We start from the raw sequence: 7,500 nt of genomic DNA, 5'->3' as shown, positions 1-7,500 counted from the left end.
TTCCCCCGCTGGACTGTTTTCGGGTCATTTTTGCCCAACGTTAGCGGCTTCCGCTTGCCGCTGGACTGTTTTCGGGCCCTTTTTCACCGACCCTTGGCCGTATCCGCTTAGTTTTCCCCAACGCGTGGCCGCATCCGCTTAGTTTTCCCCCGCTGAACTGTTTTCGGATCACTTTTGCCCAACGTTAGCCGCTTCCGCTTGCCGCTGGGCTGTTTTCGGGCCATTTTTCCCCAACACTTGGCCGTATCCGCTTAGTTTTCCCCAACGCGTGGCCGCATCCGCTTAGTTTTCCCCCGCTGAACTGTTTTCGGGTCAGTTTTGCCCAACGTTAGCCGCTACCGCTTGCCGCTGGACTGTTTTCGGGCCAATTTCCACCGACTCTTGGCCGTATCCGCTTAGTTTTCCCCAACGCGTGGCCGCATCCGCTTAGTTTTCCCCCGCTGAACTGTTTTCGGGTCACTTTTGCCCAACGTTAGCCGCTTCCGCTTGCCGCTGGACTGTTTTCGGGCCAATTTCCACCGACTCTTGGCCGTATCCGCTTAGTTTTCCCCAACGCGTGGCCGCATCCGCTTAGTTTTCCCCCGCTGAACTGTTTTCGGGTCAGTTTTGCCCAACGTTAGCCGCTTCCGCTTGCCGCTGGACTATTTTCGGGCCAATTTCCACCGACTCTTGGCCGTATCCGCTTAGTTTTCCCCAACGCGTGGCCGCATCCGCTTAGTTTTCCCCCGCTGAACTGTTTTCGGGTCAGTTTTGCCCAACGTTAGCCGCTTCCGCTTGCCGCTGGGCTGTTTTCGGGCCAATTTCCACCGACACTTGGCCGCATCCGCTTAGTTTTCCCCAACGCGTGGCCGCATCCGCTTAGTTTTCCCCCGCTTAACTGTTTTCGGGTCACTTTTCCCCAACGTTAGCCGCTTCCGCTTGCCGCTGGGCTGTTTTCGGGCCATTTTTCCCCAACACTTGGCCGTATCCGCTTGGTTTTCCCCAACGCGTGGCCGCATCCGCTTAGTTTTCCCCCGCTGAACTGTTTTCGGGTCACTTTTGCCCAACGTTAGCCGCTTCCGCTTGCCACTGGACTGTTTTCGGGCCAATTTCCACCGACTCTGGGCCGGATCCGCTTAGTTTTCCCCAACGCTTGGCTGCATCCGCTTAATTTTCCCCAGCTGAACTGTTTTCGGGTCACTTTGTCCCAACGTTAGCCGTTTCCGCTTGCCGCTGGACTGTTTTCGGGCCATTTTCCACCGACTCTTGGCCGTATCCGCTTGGTTTTCCCCAACGCTTGGCTGCTTCCGCTTAATTTCCCCCAGCTGAACTGTTTTCGGGTCACTTTTGCCCAACGTTAGCCGTTTCCGCTTGCCGCTGGACTGTTTTCGGGCCATTTTTCACCGACACTTGGCCGTATCCGCTTAGTTTTCGCCAACAATTGGCTGCATCCGCTTAATTTTCCAAGCTATACTGCTTTCGGGTCAGTTTTGCCCAACGTTAGCCGCTTCCGCTTGCCGCTGGGCTGTTTTCGGGCCATTTTCCACCCACGCTGGCACCGACGGGGCCATGTACACCCACGCGCGTGTACATGAGGGGGCACCCATTTTTGAAAACCTTGCCCCCCTATAGGGGAATATGCATTTTGAGGCTCTAGCCACGCCCAGGGTTACCACCCCCTGAAAATCCCCCAAGTCAAAATCACCCATGTAAAATATTCAAAAAAATCTCAAAAAATCACAAAAAATTTATAAAATCAAATAAATTCAAAAAAAAAAAAAATTTCAAAAATTCAAAAAAAATTCAAAAAATTCAAAAAAATTCAAAAAAATTCAAAAATTTCAAAAATTCAAAAAAAGTCCAAAAACCCAAAAAAACTTCAAAAATTTCAAAAATTCAAAAAAATTTCAAAAAAAATTTCAAAAATTTGCCCCGCTGAACTGTTTTCGGGTCACTTTTGCCCAACGTTAGCCGCTTCCGCTTGCCGCTGGACTGTTTTCGGGCCAATTTCCACCGACTCTTGGCCGTATCCGCTTAGTTTTCCCCAACGCGTGGCCGCATCCGCTTAGTTTTCCCCCGCTGAACTGTTTTCGGGTCACTTTTGCCCAACGTTAGCCGCTTCCGCTTGCCGCTGGGCTGTTTTCGGGCCAATTTCCACCGACACTTGGCCGCATCCGCTTAGTTTTCCCCAACGCGTGCCCGCATCCGCTTAGTTTTCCCCCGCTGAACTGTTTTCGGGTCACTTTTGCCCAACATTAGCCGCTTCCGCTTGCCGCTGGACTGTTTTCGGGCCAATTTCCACCGACTCTTGGCCGTATCCGCTTAGTTTTCCCCAACGCGTGGCCGCATCCGCTTAGTTTTCCCCCGCTGAACTGTTTTCGGGGCACTTTTGCCCAACGTTAGCCGCTTCCGCTTGCCGCTGGGCTGTTTTCGGGCCAATTTCCACCGACACTTGGCCGTATCCGCTTAGTTTTCCCCAACGCGTGGCCGCATCCGCTTAGTTTTCCCCCGCTGAACTGTTTTCGGGTCACTTTTGCCCAACGTTAGCCGCTTCCGCTTGCCGCTGGACTGTTTTCGGGCCAATTTCCACCGACTCTTGGCCGTATCCGCTTAGTTTTCCCCAACGCGTGGCCGCATCCGCTTAGTTTTCCCCCGCTGAACTGTTTTCGGGTCAGTTTTGCCCAACGTTAGCCGCTTCCGCTTGCCGCTGGACTATTTTCGGGCCAATTTCCACCGACTCTTGGCCGTATCCGCTTAGTTTTCCCCAACGCGTGGCCGCATCCGCTTAGTTTTCCCCCGCTGAACTGTTTTCGGGTCAGTTTTGCCCAACGTTAGCCGCTTCCGCTTGCCGCTGGGCTGTTTTCGGGCCAATTTCCACCGACACTTGGCCGCATCCGCTTAGTTTTCCCCAACGCGTGGCCGCATCCGCTTAGTTTTCCCCCGCTTAACTGTTTTCGGGTCACTTTTCCCCAACGTTAGCCGCTTCCGCTTGCCGCTGGGCTGTTTTCGGGCCATTTTTCCCCAACACTTGGCCGTATCCGCTTGGTTTTCCCCAACGCGTGGCCGCATCCGCTTAGTTTTCCCCCGCTGAACTGTTTTCGGGTCACTTTTGCCCAACATTAGCCGCTTCCGCTTGCCGCTGGACTGTTTTCGGGCCAATTTCCACCGACTCTTGGCCGTATCCGCTTAGTTTTCCCCAACGCGTGGCCGCATCCGCTTAGTTTTCCCCCGCTGAACTGTTTTCGGGGCACTTTTGCCCAACGTTAGCCGCTTCCGCTTGCCGCTGGGCTGTTTTCGGGCCATTTTCCACCCACGCTGGCACCGACGGGGCCATGTACACCCACGCGCGTGTACATGAGGGGGCACCCATTTTTGAAAACCTTGCCCCCCTATAGGGGAATATGCATTTTGAGGCTCTAGCCACGCCCAGGGTTACCACCCCCTGAAAATCCCCCAAGTCAAAATCACCCATGTAAAATATTCAAAAAAATCTCAAAAAATCACAAAAAATTTATAAAATCAAATAAATTCAAAAAAAAAAAAAATTTCAAAAATTCAAAAAAAATTCAAAAAATTCAAAAAAATTCAAAAAAATTCAAAAATTTCAAAAATTCAAAAAAAGTCCAAAAACCCAAAAAAACTTCAAAAATTTCAAAAATTCAAAAAAATTTCAAAAAAAATTTCAAAAATTTGCCCCGCTGAACTGTTTTCGGGTCACTTTTGCCCAACGTTAGCCGCTTCCGCTTGCCGCTGGACTGTTTTCGGGCCAATTTCCACCGACTCTTGGCCGTATCCGCTTAGTTTTCCCCAACGCGTGGCCGCATCCGCTTAGTTTTCCCCCGCTGAACTGTTTTCGGGTCACTTTTGCCCAACGTTAGCCGCTTCCGCTTGCCGCTGGGCTGTTTTCGGGCCAATTTCCACCGACACTTGGCCGCATCCGCTTAGTTTTCCCCAACGCGTGCCCGCATCCGCTTAGTTTTCCCCCGCTGAACTGTTTTCGGGTCACTTTTGCCCAACATTAGCCGCTTCCGCTTGCCGCTGGACTGTTTTCGGGCCAATTTCCACCGACTCTTGGCCGTATCCGCTTAGTTTTCCCCAACGCGTGGCCGCATCCGCTTAGTTTTCCCCCGCTGAACTGTTTTCGGGTCACTTTTGCCCAACATTAGCCGCTTCCGCTTGCCGCTGGACTGTTTTCGGGCCAATTTCCACCGACTCTTGGCCGTATCCGCTTAGTTTTCCCCAACGCGTGGCCGCATCCGCTTAGTTTTCCCCCGCTTAACTGTTTTCGGGTCACTTTTCCCCAACGTTAGCCGCTTCCGCTTGCCGCTGGGCTGTTTTCGGGCCATTTTTCCCCCACACTTGGCCGTATCCGCTTAGTTTTCCCCAACGCGTGGCCGCATCCGCCTAGTTTTGCCCCGCTGAACTGTTTTCGGGTCACTTTTGCCCAACGTTAGCCGCTTCCGCTTGCCGCTGGACTGTTTTCGGGCCAATTTCCACCGACTCTTGGCCGTATCCGCTTAGTTTTCCCCAACGCGTGGCCGCATCCGCTTAGTTTTCCCCCGCTGAACTGTTTTCGGGTCACTTTTGCCCAACGTTAGCCGCTTCCGCTTGCCGCTGGGCTGTTTTCGGGCCAATTTCCACCGACACTTGGCCGCATCCGCTTAGTTTTCCCCAACGCGTGCCCGCATCCGCTTAGTTTTCCCCCGCTGAACTGTTTTCGGGTCACTTTTGCCCAACGTTAGCCGCTTCCGCTTGCCGCTGGGATGTTTTCGGGCCATTTTTCCCCCACACTTGGCCGTATCCGCTTAGTTTTCCCCAACGCGTGGCCGCATCCGCTTAGTTTTCCCCCGCTGAACTGTTTTCGGGTCACTTTTGCCCAACGTTAGCCGCTTCCGCTTGCCGCTGGACTGTTTTCGGGCCATTTTTCACCGACACTTGGCCGTATCCGCTTAGTTTTCGCCAACAATTGGCTGCATCCGCTTAATTTTCCAAGCTATACTGCTTTCGGGTCAGTTTTGCCCAACGTTAGCCGCTTCCGCTTGCCGCTGGGCTGTTTTCGGGCCATTTTCCACCCACGCTGGCACCGACGGGGCCATGTACACCCACGCGCGTGTACATGAGGGGGCACCCATTTTTGAAAACCTTGCCCCCCTATAGGGGAATATGCATTTTGAGGCTCTAGCCACGCCCAGGGTTACCACCCCCTGAAAATCCCCCAAGTCAAAATCACCCATGTAAAATATTCAAAAAAATCTCAAAAAATCACAAAAAATTTATAAAATCAAATAAATTCAAAAAAAAAAAAAAATTTCAAAAATTCAAAAAAAATTCAAAAAATTCAAAAAAATTCAAAAAAATTCAAAAATTTCAAAAATTCAAAAAAAGTCCAAAAACCCAAAAAAACTTCAAAAATTCAAAAAAATTTCAGAATTTCAAAAAAAATTTCAAAAATTTGCCCCGCTGAACTGTTTTCGGGTCACTTTTGCCCAACGTTAGCCGCTTCCGCTTGCCGCTGGACTGTTTTCGGGCCTATTTCCACCGACTCTTGGCCGTATCCGCTTAGTTTTCCCCAACGCGTGGCCGCATCCGCTTAGTTTTCCCCCGCTTAACTGTTTTCGGGTCACTTTTCCCCAACGTTAGCCGCTTCCGCTTGCCGCTGGGCTGTTTTCGGGCCATTTTTCCCCAACACTTGGCCGTATCCGCTTAGTTTTCCCCAACGCGTGGCCGCATCCGCTTAGTTTTCCCCCGCTGAACTGTTTTCGGGTCACTTTTTCCCAACGTTAGCCGCTTCCGCTTGCCGCTGGACTGTTTTCGGGCCAATTTCCACCGACTCTGGGCCGGATCCGCTTTGTTTTCCCCAACGCGTGGCCGCATCCGCTTAGTTTTCCCCCGCTTAACTGTTTTCGGGTCACTTTTCCCCAACGTTAGCCGCTTCCGCTTGCCGCTGGGCTGTTTTCGGGCCAATTTCCACCGACTCTTGGCCGGATCCGCTTAATTTTCCCCAGCTGAACTGTTTTCGGGTCATTTTAGCCCGACGGGGGCACCGACGGGACTGTTTTCGGGCCATTTTGCACCGACGCTTGGCCGCATGCGCTCAGTTTTGGGGCCATTTTTCACTGACGGCTGGCCGCATCCGCTTAGTTGCCCCCGCTTTGCTGATTTTTGCGCCGTTTTTTTTGTTGAACTTCAGGTTTCAAACTTCCAATTTTTTTTCCAAACTGCAGATTTCATATTTTATATTTTTAATAAATTTGAACTTTTTCAAAATATCAAAAAAGTATTGCCTACATCCATAATTTGGATCGCGTACAATCCGGAAGTTTGAGAAATGGTCCACACCGGGTGTGAACCATCCAATCCGAAAAAAGTGGGAATTTTTACAAGCCGGAAAAACTGGAGTTTCAATGGCTCTTTGGACGGTTGTAATTCATTTGGACCAAAAATTGTCCAACCCACTTGCATAAGATCCGAAATTGTCCAACCCAATTTTCTTTTTCCAAACTCCAAGCTTCATATTTTATATTTTTAATAAATTTGAATTTTTGCCTACATCCATAATTTGGATCGCGTACAATCCGGAAGTTTGAGAAATGGTCCACACCGGGTGTGAACCATCCAATCCGAAAAAAGTGGGAATTTTTACAAGCCGGAAAAACTGGAGTTTCAATGGCTCTTTGGACGGTTGTAATTCATTTGGACCAAAAATTGTCCAACCCACTTGCATAAGATCCGAAATTGTCCAACCCAATTTTCTTTTTCCAAACTCCAAACTTCATATTTTATATTTTTAATAAATTTGAATTTTTGCCTACATCCATAATTTGGATCGCGTACAATCCGGAAGTTTGAGAAATGGTCCACACCGGGTGTGAACCATCCAATCCGAAAAAAGTGGGAATTTTTACAAGCCGGAAAAACTGGAGTTTCAATGGCTCTTTGGACGGTTGTAATTCATTTGGACCAAAAATTGTCCAACCCACTTGCATAAGATCCGAAATTGTACAACCCAATTTTTTTTTTTCCAAACTCCAAATTTCATATTTCATATTTTTAATAAATTTGAATTTTTGCCTACATCCATAATTTGGATCGCGTACAATCCGGAAGTTTGAGAAATGGTCCACACCGGGTAGGAACCGTCCAATCCGAAAAAAGTGGGAATTTTTACAAGCCGGAAAAACTGGAGTTTCAATGGCTCTTTGGACGGTTGTAATTCATTTGGACCAAAAATTGTCCAACCCACTTGCATAAGATCCGAAATTATACAACCCAATTTTTTTTTCCAAACTCCAAATTTCACATCTTATATTTTTAATAAATTTGAATTTTTTTCAAATTTCAAATTTATCAAAAAAAAAAAAAAATTTCGTGGCAGCCCCATGTGGTACATACATGAACTATTTTGGACGGCCCCATGCGCTTGCCCGTGACATGCATGCATGCATACACGAAAAAATTTCCGCTTGCCCGTCACATGGATATGCATGCATACACAAAAAATTTCCGCTTGCCCATGACTTG

Source organism: Carex rostrata, unplaced genomic scaffold (assembly GCF_964058835.1).
Source record: "Carex rostrata unplaced genomic scaffold, lpCarRost1.2 SCAFFOLD_39, whole genome shotgun sequence".
In the NCBI taxonomy this organism is placed as follows: domain Eukaryota; kingdom Viridiplantae; phylum Streptophyta; class Magnoliopsida; order Poales; family Cyperaceae; genus Carex; species Carex rostrata.
The sequence above is the reverse complement of the archived record's forward strand: the minus strand, read 5'-3'. Positions refer to the sequence as shown.